Source organism: Dasypus novemcinctus, chromosome 1 (genome assembly GCF_030445035.2).
Source record: "Dasypus novemcinctus isolate mDasNov1 chromosome 1, mDasNov1.1.hap2, whole genome shotgun sequence".
NCBI classification, from domain to species: Eukaryota; Metazoa; Chordata; class Mammalia; order Cingulata; family Dasypodidae; genus Dasypus; species Dasypus novemcinctus.
In genome coordinates this window covers 129,906,002-129,920,424 of record NC_080673.1, presented here as the reverse complement: position 1 = coordinate 129,920,424, position 14,423 = coordinate 129,906,002, and the positions used below count along the sequence as shown (strand labels likewise).

The window sequence follows — 14,423 nt, the reverse complement described above, 5'->3', positions numbered from 1 at the left end:
CGTCAGATGGATAATGTGCCAACGTCGTAACAAGGCTGGAGGGAGGCACACCTCACACAAACGCATGAACACCCATTCGTCATGCTTATGAACCACAAAAAGATCCTGAACAGCATCTTGTACAGCTCTCTAGGTCAGAGGACGGAACTTTCAAAAGCAAAAAATAACTAACACATAAATAACTAATGATCTTATGGGTTCTAGAAAATCAGTATCTGATTAAGCATTTAATACCACCAAGATCTTGGCTGTTGCTTCCTCCTCTCCTCCTTCTCCTTCTCCTTTTCCTAACTTTATAGTTGTAACAAATGTAAAACCTCAAATTTCCCATTTAAACCACTTTTATGTGTACAATTCAGTGACATTAATTACAGTCACAGTATTTTGTTATCATCACTGCAATCCAATACCAAAGCTTTCCATCACACCAAACAGAAACTCTGTACCTATTAGGCTATAACACACCATTCCCCTTTCCTCCTCCCCCAGTCCCTGGAAACCCTAATTTCTATGAACGCGCTTATTCTAGCTATTTCATATAAGTGGACTCATATAATATTATGTCTGGCTTATTTCACTCAACATGATGTCTTCAAAGTTCATCCATGTTCTCTCAAGTATCAGAATTGTTTATGATTGAGTAATAATCCATTTTACATATGTGTCACATTTTGTTTATCCATTGATCTGATGATGGACACCTGGGTTCTTTCTACCTTATGACTATTGTGAATAATGCTTTATGAAAATTGGTGTACAAATATCTGTCCAAGTCCTTGCTTTGAATTTTTTGGGGTATATACCTAGAAATGGGACTGCCAGGTCATATAGTAATTCTAAGTTTAGCTTTCTCAGGAACTGCCAAACTGTCTCCCACAGTGGCTGCATCAGTTTTCATGCCCCAGCAATACACAAGGGTTCCTGTTTTTCCACACATCCTCACACCATCACTAGTTATTTTCCATTTTTTGGATAAAAGTCCTAGTAGGTATTAAGTGGTATTGCTTCATGGTTTTGATTTGCATTTTCTTAATGGTTAATTAGTGATACTGAGCATCTTTTCATGTACTTATTGGCCATTTGCCTATCTTCTCTGGAGAAATACCTATTCAAGTCCTTTCTTCACTATCTCTTGATTTGGCATCATCTCAGTCACGGATCAATTCACCATCCAAAGGCCCTGGACGTATTTTCCAGGGATCCTGACTCATTTCATGGCCACTCCGCAAGCCGAGCGTGGCGGTGGGTGACTCCTCCGCCTCCCCAGTGGGAGCCTCCTTACAGGCTCACCTGAGCCCCAGGAGTCAGAGTCAGTGAGCCCAGGACCCAGAGGAGAAAGGAAACATCAGCGGCTTCCCGGCTGGATGTTTCCTTCTCCTGGGCTTATTTCCTGGTGAAGGGAGAAACTGCAGGTCATACCTTTGGAAGCAAGAACCACTGGATGGACTCCTGATGTGACTATTTCTTGACTTCTTCTGCCCTCAATCATTTATTGAGAGTGTTCTATGATCAAGGCCTTTTGTAGAATATTTTACGCACATTATTTCATCTAATCCTCACAATAACCTCATCGGGTGGGTGTTTTTGTGCCTATTTACAGATGAGGAAGTTTAGGTTTAGAAAGCTTAATGACTTGCCCCATTATAGGGGCAAGTACCAAAGGCCTGGAAGAAAAGGGGGAGAAGCTAAATAGAATCTGGGTGCCTGAAAAGGCTGCAGGCCTGTCTGGACTTCTGGGCCTATGAGCAGTTCTTTCTCCCAAGCAGTTCCTGTGCCTGTAGCTTCCCGTCTTTGGGGATTGAAGCAGAACCAGAACTGAGTGCCTGACCCTCGGCAACAGCTAGTCTTGGACAGCCACCAGGAGGAAGGTAGCGGGATTCTGGCCACTAAATAAATGACTGTCGAAAATTCTTAAGGAATTTCCTCTTAGAAGTGAGAAATGACAGATGCTGAGAAAAGGCAGCAATGGAGAGTGGCAGGAAATAACAGTCAGGCCCAGGTGGTGGCAGAAGAAGCCTGGTCCTCCGCCTGGAAGGCTGGATGTGATGGGGCTGCATCTTAGCACTTGGGCTGATTCAGGTAATTTGGTGTCAACTCCTGAGGTTCCTAGTAAATGTTGGCTTGGGCAGGCATAGGGAGAGAGCTCAGCCTGGGTCCAAGTGCTGAACTTAGCTTCTTCCTAAAGTGATTTTGATTACCTACCCCACCCCACATCATGATTCTAAGTATAATTGCACTTACCAGGCTGCAGACACTCTTTCCAAGTTAACTGTATTCACTCGCTCACTCCTCACAATAGCACTCTGAGTTAAGAACTATTTCTATTTCCATTTTGTAGACGAGGAAACCAAGGCACAGAGAGTTTGAGTAATTTATCCAAGGTTCTGGCTAAGAAGGGGAGATCCAGGATTCAAACCCAAGCACTCAGACCCACTTAAATTTCCAAGAGTTGCTCTTCAGGACCCTTGTTTCTGTATGTGATGCAGTGGCAGTTTTGGGGGCACCTCTGCACGTATGAGCCAACTTCCTGTCATGTATGACACTGTCTACATTCATTTTCCCATGACACATCCCTGTCCGTCACCTCCAATGTTGGGCCATGTTTTAATTTTTCAAAGGGCTGCTGATGCAAAGTACCAGAAATGGGTTGGCTTTTATAAAGGGGATTTATTTGGGGGTAAACACAGTTCCAAGCCATGAAAAGTCCAAACTGAGGCACCAGCAGAGATGCTTTCTCACCAAACCCAGCTACCACATGGCAAAGATGACCGCCGATATCTGCCATGGTCTCTGCCTTCCTCTTGCAGGCGCAGCTCTCAGCCCTCTGGCTTATCTCTTCTAGAGCCTCCTGTATCAGTTTCGGCTGCTCCATTTTCTAACTGAGGTCAGCAGCAAACTATGAGGCATATAGCAGGGCTTGTCTCCTGAGCGGCTTCGTGGGCCCAGCCTCTTCAAGGCTTCATGCTCTTTCACACGGCTGAATCAACTATGGCAGAGCTTCCTTTTCCTGTATCTGTCCATGACTCTCTGTGTCTCTGGGTTTATATCAGACCCAGGTAGGGGGCAGAGCCTCAACTCAAGTGACGCCTCACTGATGTAGTCCAATTAAAGTGGTCTCACACCCACAAGAATGGATTAGCTCTCTTTTTGGGATTCATAAAAGAATTTCAAACTGCCACAAGCCACTCCCTACCCACCACGTGGCCTCCCGTATCGATGAAGGAAGATAGCTGGATTGATGTTATGTATTCGGACAAGGCCAAAAGCCTTGTAGTATTGTCTGAGGAATATTAACTCTAAAGATTACCTCTCCATTATATTGCCTGATATTTCACCTTAACAGAGTAATTCCTTTGATTAAATTTCTGCCCCTCCCAATATTCCATTAAATTCAATAAATGTTTATTGAGTACTATACTAGGTGGCAGGGACACAAAGATGAAAGATGTTGCCTTTTATTGTGAAGATTGTTAGGCCTGTCAGTTACACTAGCCCCTTCTGAAGGAAAAGCAGTCTAGTCAGTACAGCTGTCTTACAAGGGATCCAGTCAATAGAATGTTCCACATCAGAAGAGAATTAAGCTCACGTGTTTGGTCAGGGACCACAAAACAAGAGACCAGATCTGCCTAGATAAAGAGTCAGAGAGAATAATCTTCTCATGGTCCCAAATGACTTCCAGAAATCTGGAGAAGCACCATAAGAAAGGCCAAGAGGGATGTTATGTCACGATAATGATATATTAATAATAGCAATAATGCTATTAATAAAGCTAATCCTTATCAAGCTCTCATTACAGGCAAAATAAGGCATTATCTCATTTAAATGTCACAATAATATTAGTTTTAATAATCAGTAAATGTTTTAGTAAGTATGGTATCTGCTCTGTTAAATAAAAAAAAGCTTGGCTGGAATGACTTTAGAAAGCTAAAATAGACAATTTGAGTAATATGTCCCTTTTGTCCAGTAGATTCTAACTTTCAAATATAGATCTTGGAGGTTTGGGGCTGATTTTTCCTCTTCTTTAGCTCTGCTATTAAACTACACCTCTCCTTTAGTGGTGCAGCAAAACAAAAGCCAAAAAATATGTATTATGACTACAGTTTTATCATTTCAAATTTGAATTGACAAGGGATTGTATCAGGACTTCCTCACAGACATCTACAACTGTGGTCTCCATTTTTTTAAACAATGCGTATCATCAGTAAAACTTTTTGAGCACGCATCTCTGTTCTATTTACACTCATTTATCGGTTATAGGCATGTTCTGTTACATATGTATTATGCATTACTCACCAAAAAAGATATTTTAAAGTATGGGGTTTAAAGACATAAAAATTCTGAAATATTTTCCACCCCCGAGGGTCTCGTTTTCCACCCCCTGGGTGCCATAGGCCTCTCTGGTGGCCCTTTCATGTCTCCACACCCAACAGGAATTGCACCCGCTCCCTTGAGGCCTGAAGTGTCCACCAAGCCCAGAATAAATCAAACTCAAGACGGACCTGCTGCCACTGGAGTTTTCTAAGTTAAGGGAGGAGATCCCATCTGAAAGCACCTCCAACAAGGCATTCCCTTACCCCCATGACATGCCCCTGGGGAGATTTCTGTGACTATTTTCTAGGCAAGAGGCCTGACACATAGATGATGTCAGATAGGGAGCGACAGTCTGTATTCTGGGGTCGTTTTTGAAAAAGCTGCTTTCCCCTCGCTCTGCAGCCAGCCACACCTCACTGGTCATAATCGTACAGGGTGACATGACTCATGCACAGGCAGAAGCAGGGACTTAGCTTTCAGGAGCTCGTTCAGGTCAGAAACCCCAAAATCCAGGGAACACCTCGAAACAAACAGAATCAAATCGTGTAAGTAAGTAGTGGTTAAAATGTTCTGTGTGCCAGTTTTGTTTTTGTTTTTTGTTTTTTGTTTTCAGAAAAAAAGACTGTGGTAAGAAGTCACAGTTGTTGTCAGAGAGTATTATAAGGCAGAAGTCAAATTCTAATGAGATGAACCCAAGTTGTAGCATATCTTTTTGGGTACTGATCCTTATCTCAGATATTTTGTTACATAGTGATTTCAGTCTGGGTGGTGTTCATTGTAAAATTCTTCTGCTTCAGGAGCTAAGCAATGCTTGCTTTTCCTCATTTCCTGAGTTGCTTTCAACAATTGCCAGGAGAACACAAAGCTTCAGTGTTGTGATTGGTGAGTGGGTAGAAATGTATCGTAAAGTGTGCACATATGCAGACTGCAAGCAATGCATCCAAAAGAGATTTCGCAAGGGAAACCTGCCCCTTGGCATTGCATTAGCAGGGGTTCTAGCATACTCTAACGCATCAGTAAGATGCTGCAAGGAATAAGAGTCAGGGAGTGCTACATTACTGCCCCACACCTCCAACCCCACAGCTGGAGAACCTCTTCACCCAACTGTGTTTCTCGGGGTCTGGTGTGAGTCAGAAGAGTCGGAGAGCTGCTCTTCCGAGAATCCATAGCAAGCTGCGATTCTCAGCCCTTGATTTTAACGTGGCTGCACATTAAAATCACCAGTGGTATTTCACACATGGTGATCCCTGGTTCCTTCCATTTCCAGAAATTTTAATTTAATTGGTCTGGGATAGAGCCTGGGTATTGTATTTTTAAAGGATCCTCAGCTGATTCGAACCTGGTACCAAGATTGGGAAGCTCTGCATAAGCATTTCCCTCACACCTCCTGCTGTCACATGAATATGACCGCATTCTTTATCAGCCATGTACATGTCTTAGCAAGTCCTGTATTTGTTCTTAGTGTTTTCATCATGAGACATAATTCATAGTCCTGAAGGTGTCTTGATATATCTTCAAATATATTTCATTGTTTCATTATTTTTTAACAGCATCCTCCGAGCATCCTTATGGTCTCATCCATAAGGAAGAGACCCATCCTGTCTTGTTCTCTTCTGTTTTCCCATTTAAAAATATTTGTTGTAATAAGTCAATGAATGAACAAAGAAAATGAAGACTATATATTTGACACTGAACTCAAACATAGTGAATGACAGAACAAGATCCAAAAATACTCTGTGTAGGAGAAGGGTAGGCTGACTCTAATCAGATAAGCTCTCTTAGAGGGAAATGTAAGGTCATGTTCTCAGGTCCAGGGGTGCAGGTACAGAAGAGATAAAACATATTTTATCAGCAACATGTGAAAAGAACTTAATTGTTTCTGACTATAACCCTGGATCAGATGAATAGCCATAGAAGCTGTGTTTGTGTTTCCTTGGCTGCTCAAACAAATATTATGCAAAGGGATGGTTTAATGACGGGAATTTAATGGCTTATGGTTTTGAGACCAAGAAAAAAAGTTCAAATCCAAGACATCATCAAGGTGATGCTTTTCCCCTGAAAATGGTGGCTTTTGGGGTCTGGGTGCCAGTGGTCCTTGGCCCTGGTTCTTTTGTCACATGGCAATGCACACGGTGGTCTCTCCTGGCCTCTCCCTTTTCTTCGGGTTCTGTTGACCTTCAGCTTCTTGCTTTCCATGGCTTTCTATCTGCCTGAATTTCAGTCTGCTCTAAAGGACTCCAGTAATAGGATTAAGACCCATCCAGGGCCACATCTTAACTGAAGTAATGTCATCAAAAGGTCCCCCTTACAAAGGGTTCCCACCCACAGGAATGGATCAAGTTTAAGTACATATTTTTCTGGGGAACATACAGCTCCAATCACCATAATCTGGAATATAAAAGACAATCATTCCATTTTTGTCATTTTCCAGATCACATCAGTGGTATTATATGCATGCAGTTCAGCAAGCCACCTTGGGGACAGGGGCAATGTAAAACCTGGAGAACAATCACGGAAGATTTCTAGGATGTTGGGAGAAATCAAACCATGTCATAAAGAGAATGAGTGGAGGACTGGGGAATTTTAGCTTAGAAGAACTTGGAGGCTATTAGAGTTATCTTTAGTTATTTGAAGGATTATCATTGAGAAGGCAGATAACATTCATTCAGTATGACCCCAAAGTATAGGACCAGAATCAAATTTTAACTTGCTATAAAGAATAACTTTTACAAGGTCAAAGCTACACAAAGAAGGATTATGGGATGTGCTATCCTAACCTGCCTGAAAGATGGACTGCATATTTGTAGAGATGGGGAATGAGTAGCACCTGCAAGATTCTTTTTGTTCTTTTTACTATGTACATCTCTATGAACAGATTAAGGAGAAACTTGTAACTGAGCCTCCCAAATAAGGCAAAAGGAAATTTTAATTGCATTTCACCTGGGCTTCATAAATTGCTCTCCCAACTAAAAGGGTTAGAACACCTCTCCTCTTTCTGGAACTGTCACAAGTAGCTCTTCCAGATACAGGCCGAGGACACAATCCTTCTGTCGTCTACCCCCTCCCCAAATACAGCAGATGCAGTGTACCCTCCATCCCATGTTGTTCTCCCTTCTCCCTGTGTTGTAGAACACCTGGCTCTTCGCTAGGCACATGACTGCCTAGAAAAGGAAAAGACTCTATATCCTAGACTCCTTAGTCCATTTTCTTGATCCCTTATTCCTCTCTAGTGACAGAAAAAGACATTCCACCTGGGAATAATAGAATGATAGAAACTTTTAAAATGAAATATTGTCATTTTATCCAGGATATTGACAAGGACACACGGTGATACATGAGCAGCGAGATAACATTTTTAATCTTCAACTGTGGTATCACACAATGCCTGGAGAAAGAAGCTGCTTTTGACTATGAAGTTCCTGAAGAACTTCATTAATCACGAATCTCCCCGTCTGTCGGGGATAAGGGGCGCTGGTGGTGTAGGAGTCAGAGGAGGATCAATCTCTACTCTTGGTGGAACTGGAGGCACAGGGACTACAGTAGTTCTTCTGTTCATTGGTGGTTTCCTCTAATAAAAATAAAATCAAGACAAAATGCATTTATAAATACTCAACATATAAAAATTATATAGCTATTCTTTGTAAAACAATATTATAATTATATAGGAAGGGATGGAATTATTTTCAATCACTCCCATATATTCTTTTTAGATTCATTAATTTATCACCTACACATTCTGATTACTCTAAGTATATTGCACGTAATGACATTTTAAAAGTTTGATGTCATGTTTAAAAAGAAAACCAAATATTCTGCTTCCAACCAGGTTGTTCCAGCTGTCTTTCCTGGTGAGAGTAACTGGAATAGTTGGACAAAATATTTTTAAAGCATATTTTTGAAGCTATCAGAATTCTAAGAGTGTGAAGCTTTGTGGACCCAAAATTGCGCTAAAGCAAGAATCCCTGGGAGGTATTTGGCTCTTCTATTCTTTTCAAGACATCTAGTAATTCCAAAGTAGAGGATGAAAGGTTGTGAAGCTGAGCAGAGTTTTTTAACAACTTACAGGGCGGGGGATAAAATTTAGAGTTAAAAAGCTACCAGAGAGAAGGGGACCTGGTAAGAAACCAGGCTTTCGGATGGAATCTTAGATCTCACCCTAAGAGTAAGGGTGAGATCTAATCATCTCAGTTTCTGATTGGAATAAGGTGGTCTGTGAATGCTGTGCCCAAGAGAAAGAGAAATAAATCCTTTATGGAGGAAAATAACCTCACCTAGAAAATCAAGTTAACTTTACAATTTCTCATAAACAATGTTCACCACTCAATAAAAAATAAAGAGCCTCATCCCCTCCCCCAAATATACAGCATACAGAAAGAAAAGACTTAACTGAAAACCAAAAGAAAAACTAAACAATAGAAGAAGACACATAGGAGATCTAAACAGTGGGATTATCTGATGGACTTTAAAATTACAAGGATTGGGAAGCATATGTGGCTCAACCACTTGGGCACCCATCTACCACATGGAGGTGCCAGGTTTGGTTCCCAGTGCCTCCTGGAGAAGGTGAGCAAACAATGAGCAGAGAGACAAGAGAACCATCTGGGGGAGTGGGGATAAATTGAAAAAATAAATAAGTAAAAATAAAATAAATCTTTAAAAAAACAAAAAGAAAATCACAAGGATTGAAGTTCTCAAGAAATGTAAAGATAAGATGGAGACTTTGGCAGAGAAATGGAAACTATAAAAGAGAATCAAATGGAAATTTTAGAGCTGACAAATATACTGACTAAAATTAAAAGTTCAATAGATTGGTTAAACAGAAGATTAAATACAACTGAAGACAAATAGCTATCTGGAAGTGGGCAAAACAAAAGGATGGAAATTCTAGAAAAAAGCATGAGACATATGAGAATCAGTATAAAGGTCTAACATGTATTTGGAATTTAAGAAGAGAAGATAGTAAATAAGGCAGAAGTAATATTTGATCAGATAATGGCTACTAATTTTCCAAAAAATGATGAAAGACCTGTCTACAAATTCAAGCAGCACTATGATACCCAGACAAGATAAACAGAAAGAAAACAACAATGCGTTAAAGTAAAACTTCTGAAAATAGAAATCAAGAAACATGTTTTAAAGATATTTTTGTAAATAACTTCATTTCAAATTAAAAAAATAAAAATAACAGAAAATGGCAGCGCATCAAGTTATGGAAGCATTATTCCTAAAAATTTCTGCCCAGGTAATTTTATCTCATTTAATTCTAACTACTAACCCAATTGTTCCTCTAGTGTTTAGGGCAATATGAAAGATGAACACAGATTATTTAAATGATATTATTATTATTAATGAAAAAAAAAAGAAAAAATACTTAATCATATTCATATCTTACAAAACCAAACCCCGTATTCTTTTTTTTTTAGCATCAATATAGTACCTACTTTGCTTTTGCTACAAAAACATTACAATGTTATAGTTGTTAACTATAGTTTATAAATTACATTAGCTATGTTTTTCCCATGTATCATGTATCATGTATTAGTTGGAGGACAACTGGAGGATAATACAGGAAATGAGTAACAATGATTTTGGCAGTAGATGAGGATTGTGGTTAATAATATAAACACAAGGAAGCAGACTTGGCCCAGTGGTTAGGGCATCTGTCTACCATATGGAGGGTCCAGGGTTCAAACCCTGGGCCTCCTTGACCCATGTGGAGCTGGCCTATGTGCGCAAGGAGTACCCTGCCACGCAGGGGTGTCCCCCGCGTAGGGGAGCCCCACATGCAAGGAGTGCGCCCCGTAAGGAGAGCCGCCCAGCGCGAAAGAAAGTGCAGCCTGCCCAGGAATGGTGCCACCCACATGGAGAGCTGACACAACAAGATGACACAGCGAAAAGAAACACAGTGCTGTGCCACTAACAACAACAGAAGCCACTAACAACAACAGAAGCGGACAAAGAAGAACACTCAGCAAATAGACACAGAGAACAGACAACTGGGGCGGGGTGGGGGGAGGGATGGGGAGGGGAAAGAAATAAATAAAATAAATAAATCTTTAAAAAATAAAAATAATAAAAACATAGGAATGTTCTTCTACTACGAGGTGTTAATATGGTGATACATGGGAAAAATATAACTCAAGATATTTTTAAAATCAAAGTTATGTGCAAATAAAATGAGCAATTTCTTTCCCAAATATTTTTAGTAGGAAAATGTACTGGAAATCAGAGAGGATTATTGCTTAATAACTGTCTTCAATATTTTCAGGAAATAGTAACTCTTTTCTAATTGAGACAGATTCTCAATTTTAGTTCTTCCATTAATTAACAATTTTGTTACAATGAGGAGCATTGTTAATTGATAAATAATTATTTAGAGTTTTATGGAAAAAGAAGACATAAACTGGAAAAGAAATCAATATTATGACAACCAGACTCTCATACACAAATTTCCTATGTCTTTCTCTTTATGCCCGCCCCTACTCCTCCATCAAGTTTTGTTAATGGTAGAAAGATCAAGGGTATAAACTTACACAGATCTTCAAGACTTCATATAACTTTCGAAGTTGCAGTAAGGAAAAAAACAAAAACAGTTACATGATACTTAGTCGTTGGAAAATTTTGTTTCAGTTCAAATATATTTTTTAATGTTTTCAAGAAAATACTAAGATAATTTTAAAAAGAAATGGCAAAATTTGATTTAAGGTCTGTGATTAATAAAGAAGCTTGTTGTCATGTAAATTGGACAATTATGGAGAAGAGAAGGGAGTTAAGAGTTAGCTGAGATAAATGACAGCACAGAGAGCTTTCCAGGTTTAACTCTAGTAGGAAAAGCAATCAAGGTCAGTAGGAATACAGTGATTTATTTCTACTTTCTGTCAGACTACAGAAGGAAAAGGAGGTAGAGAGCCAACAAGAGGAGCAGAAAGTCATGTGTATTGACAGTTCTCTCTGCGTGAAGGCTGAATAGAGAGACCTGAGCTTTCAAAGATACTCCAAGCATCTTCAGGGAGAGGCAAAGAAGCAAGAAGTTTTCCAAGAAGCCACAATCGGTAGACCAAATTCTATGCTAAAGGCAATTAATGGAAAACCACATATATTCAGCTTAGAGCTTGCTTGATTAAAAAAAAAAAAAAAGGATGAATTTGTCAGTTGAGACCAAGTCACCTAAAAAGAATGTAATACATGAAATTTTAGATGAGGAATTTTGCACAACATAATGGATGTATTTAAATTTAGAGTGTGAAACAGTGATGGTCTTTATGGGGTTATTCTTTGGCCCTCTGAAAAGTAGACATATTAATACATCACAAAAACAAAATACCTAGTGGTTTCTGGGTTCTATTTAGCTGACTTTTATCTAAATCAGATTTTGCAAATCTTGTTTCAAAAAATTCATAACTTTCATTATTCCCTTATTTGCAAAGCAGAAGTGGTTATACAGGTTGTATATTGAGAAGGGTAATATTCACCCAGATGACTCACCGCCCATGTGGTAACTTTCACAGGCCTGAGGAAGGTCTATTTCTTTGCAGATAATTCTCCCCAGTTGGCAGGGATTGGCTACAAAATTCCTAGCTAGGCCAAAATCTGACTATTATCTATGCTGTCTACCTTAGAGTTTTAGTTTTTGGAGAAACTTGAAGAAAATCTTCTAATTGCATTTTATGTCCCTGAAACTATTACTTTTTGAAAATGTCACATATTTTCTCCCTAAATTACATCTTTCTAGAGACAGTAAACATATTCTAATTTAGGTTAAAGAGAAAAAAGAAAAAGAGCAATTACCTTCCAGTATAAGTTGTGATGACAGCAAATTCGTAAATAAAATTCTCGCACCTGAGGAAATTTACAGTAATGATAATAATAAATTAGGAAAGTTGAATTCTGAGCTCCCTGATGGTGAGGACTGTGTTTCACTATTTTGTAATCCTGGTATCTAGCATGATTACCCATCACTTGTAGAATTACAAAAAAAAAGTTTGTTTAAAGAATGAGTGAATGAATCTTACATGTGTTAGTTAGCATTAGCATTTTACCAATCCTTTTCTTTTTTCATTAAAAAAAATAGCTTTAAGGCCAACCATTAGAAGACTAGAAATAAGACATAATTTCCAAATGACTAACACAATAAAAGTAACAAAAAACAAAATGAACAGCAAGAGAGTATTTTAAGTTATGAACATAAAATAAGATAGGTGTAATTAGTTAAATCATTAATCACAATAGATGTGAATTTGCCTCTCTTTTAAAGATTTCTGAATTGGAATATTTTAAAGCCAGGTCTATGGTACTTACAAAAAGCATGACTAAAATAAAACAAAACAGAAAAGTTGAAAATAAAAAGTTGGATGAAGATATGCCGGGCAAGAGCTAACCAAAAGAAAGCAGGAACTGCAATAGTAATAACATTCAAAATAGAATTCAAGGAGAAAATATCAAATGGGAAGGAGACATATTTTATATTATAAAACTTACAGATCCCTGAGAAAATATAATAGTCATAAACCTTTATGGACAGAGAAGCATAACATTGGTATTTATAAAGCTAAAATTCCTGAAAATATGGGGGAAATTAACAAATTATATTCTTGGTGAGAAATTTAAAACCTCTCTAAGAAATTAACATATCAACTAGACAAAAAAGACAATTACTTAAATATGTCTTCTACCATGTATATGAATTGTTTGTGCCTAATGCAATTAACTATATAGTTGAATTGCCATATGAACTGTACCTTTACTAATCCTTTTTAATACCTGGACATATTATCTCAAATAATCCTCTCAGCCCTACTCACTTTCCTCTTTATTCACAATAACAACTTGAGCTATAATCATGCTTAACCTACTACCTCTGGGCTTCTGATTGCCTTAAAGTTTATCAAGGGCCACTCCCACAGGCAGTGGGCCTAAGTCTTGGCTGCCCATTAAAAGAATTACCTGGGAAGCTTATAAAAATCCTGATGCCTGGGTCACACCTAGATCAATTAAGGCCAATATTTGGGAATGGGACTCAGACAGCAGTGTTTTTTTAAAGCTCCCCAAGTGATTCCAAAGTGCAACCAAGGTTGGGAAACACTGCCTGTCTCATCAGGAGCCATGTCTACTACTCATATCTTTTGCTTTTCTATCAGGATCTTTTAAAATAGGTTGAAAGAGCTGCTCTCTGCTCTGAGAAAACTCTTTTCAATGGGGATTGTGGCTTAGATAAGAAAAAAAAAATTTTTTTTTGAAAGCTGAGTACAACTATAAGCTCAGAATGTATAAACTAAGGTGATTTTGCAGAAATAAGTGTTAAGAGGTTGCTTACTTGCGTGCAGTGAGCTGTAACCAAAAGGAAAGCAAATAGGAACACCACTTTCATCTTTCACCCTTAAATCTGTAAGTAAAACAAGACTATTATTTCTTCTTGATGTCACCATTTTAACCATTTTTTAGTGTATAGTTGGGTGGCATTAATTATGTTCATAATGTTATGCAACCATTCTCTCCATCTATTTCCCAAAACTTTTTCATCATCCCAAACAGAAACTCTGTACCTATTCCCTCCTCCTCCCAACCTTTGGTAACCTCTAATGTTTCTGTCTCTATGAATTTGATTATTCTAGATATTTCTTGTAAGTGGAATTATGCAATATTTGTCTTTTTATGTCTGGCTTATTTCATTTGCATAATATTTTCAAGATTCATTCATGTTATACCATGTGTCTGAACTTTCTTTTGATGGCTGAATAATATTCCATTGTATGGATATACCACATTTTGTTTATTCATTCATCTGTTGATGGACATTTGAGTTGTTTCCATTATTGTGAGTAATGCTGATATGAACATTGAAGTTGAAGGGTATCATTTCTTAATTTAGGAAATATGGAGCCCTTTCCTGCTTATGTAGTCGTACACTGGCTCTGGCATGCTATTAAGGAGCTTGCTATGAAAAGATCACACTGTTTGGAAACAAAAGATATCTAGAGTAGGATCTAAGAAGGATATTAAATAATTGGAATACAGATTATGATTCAAATGCCTTAAGAAGAGTGGATATGGGAAGCGGACTTGACCCAGTGAATAGGGCGTCCGTCTACCACATGGGAGGTCCGCAATTCAAA

At 38.6% G+C, this 14,423-nt stretch overlaps 1 non-coding gene across 1 annotated transcript; it reads right to left on the bottom strand.

The window, feature by feature from the left end:
- Window positions 1-104, bottom strand: LOC111758930 (small nucleolar RNA U13). Its single transcript, XR_002793050.1, has one exon. It is a non-coding gene; the product is annotated as a small nucleolar RNA U13 (small nucleolar RNA).
- Window positions 105-14,423: the final 14,319 nt, after the last annotated feature.